We start from the raw sequence: 1954 nt of genomic DNA, 5'->3' as shown, positions 1-1954 counted from the left end.
TTTTACAAGTTAGCTCTACCAAACATTCAAAAAACAGACAACCAACTTCATGCAAACAATTACAAAGAACAGGAAAAGAAGGAAAACCTTCAAACTATTTTATGAGGTAAATATAACCTTGATACCAAAATGAAACAAGAAAAATATAAGAAAGGAAAATTATAGCACAATCTCACTTTTGAACAATTTGAGATGCAATAATCTTAAATAAAATGTTTTCAAACCAAGCACTCGCTACACATGTACTAAAGTTAGAACAACACAGATTAGATTAGCATGGCCCCTGTGCAGGGATGACACACACATCTCACCCCAGTTAAAATGGCTTCTACCCAAAAGTCAAGCAATAACAAATGCTAGTGAGGCTGTGGAGAAAAGGGAACCCTCCAACGCTATTGGTGGGAATGTAAATTAGTACAAGCTCTATGGAAAACAGTTTGGAGGTTCCTCAAAAAACTAAAATCAGAGCTACCATATGATCCAGCAATCCCATTGCTGGGTATATTCCCAAAATAAAGGAAAATAGTACATTGAAGAGATATCTGCACTCCTATGTTTGTTGCAGCACTATTCACAATAGCTAAGATTCAGTGTCAATTAACAGATGAACGTATAAAGAAAATGTGGTACATATACACAATGGAGTACTATTCAGTCACAAAAAAGAATGAGATCCAGTCATTTGCAACAACATGGATGGAACTGGAGGTCATTTTGTTAAGTGAAATAAGCCAGGCATGGAAAGACAAACATCGCATGTTCTCATTTATTTGTGGGATCTAAAAATCAAAACAACTGAACTCATGAACATAAAGAGTAGAAGGATGGTTACCAGAGGCTAAGAATGGTAGCCAGGAGCTGATGGGGAGGTGGTGATGGTTAATGCATACAAAAAAATAGAAAGAATGAATAAGGGCTGGGCATGGTGGCTCACACCTGTAATTCCCATCTCTACTAAAAATACCAATATATGTGCCTGTAGTCCCAGCTACTTGGCAGGCTGAGGCAGGAGAATTGCTTGAACCTGGGAGGTGGAGGTTGCAGTGAGCCGAGATCACGCCACTGCACTCCAGCCTGGGCGACAGAGCTACGATTTTGATAGCACAACAGGGTGACTATAGTCAATAATAACTTAATTGTACATTTTAAATTAAAGAGTGTAATTGAATTGTTTGTAACTCAAAGGATGAATGCTTGAGGAGAGGGATACCCCATTCTCCATGATATGCTTGTTTCACATTGCATGCCTGTATCAAAAATCTCATGCACCCCATAAATATATATACCTACTCTGTACCCACAAAAATTAAAAATTACAAAAATTATTTTAAGTTCACAAACCAGTACAGCATTATGTACTACAATAACAACAACCAACATAAACCAACGAGGTTTATTTCAGGAATAAAAGGATGGTTTAACATTAGAAAATCTGTTAACATAATTAACAGGAATAGATCAAAAAGGAAAATTATATATAGAAAAACTATTTGAAAAAACTAAGGGCTGGGTGTATATCCATTTGTGATCTATGCTATGGTTTGACTGTCACTGCCAAAATTCATGTTGGAACCTTAATTCTCGTGCATCAATATTGGGAGATGGTACCTTTAAGAGGTGATTAGGCCATTACTATAATTAGCATCTTTCTCTAGAAACTCGATTAATTCCTGGGAAGGGATTCATTTCCCCAAGCAGGTTTTGTTTTTGTTTTTCTTTCTGAGCCAGGGTCTCATTGTTTCACCCAGGCTGGAGTGCAGTGGTACAGTCATAGCTCACTGCAGCCTCAAATTTCCAGGCTCAAGTGATCCTCCTGTCTTAGCCTGTAGAGTAACTGGGACTACAGGTGCACACCACCACACCTGGCTAGTTTTTTGGTGTTTTTTTTTTTTTGTATAGAGATGAGATTTTGCCATGCTACCTAGGCTGGTCTCAAACTCCTGAACTCAAGCAA

The 1954-nt window shown here is 37.9% G+C and overlaps 1 pseudogene; it reads left to right on the top strand.

Moving 5' to 3' along the window:
• Positions 1-214: 214 nt before the first annotated feature.
• Positions 215-328, top strand: LOC117068063 (annotated as a pseudogene).
• The last annotated feature ends 1626 nt before the right edge of the window (positions 329-1954 follow it).

This window comes from Trachypithecus francoisi, unplaced genomic scaffold (assembly GCF_009764315.1).
Source record: "Trachypithecus francoisi isolate TF-2019V2 unplaced genomic scaffold, Tfra_2.0 Lachesis_group20, whole genome shotgun sequence".
Classification (NCBI taxonomy): Eukaryota; Metazoa; Chordata; class Mammalia; order Primates; family Cercopithecidae; genus Trachypithecus; species Trachypithecus francoisi.
The sequence above is the reverse complement of the archived record's forward strand: the minus strand, read 5'-3'. Positions and strand labels throughout refer to the sequence as shown.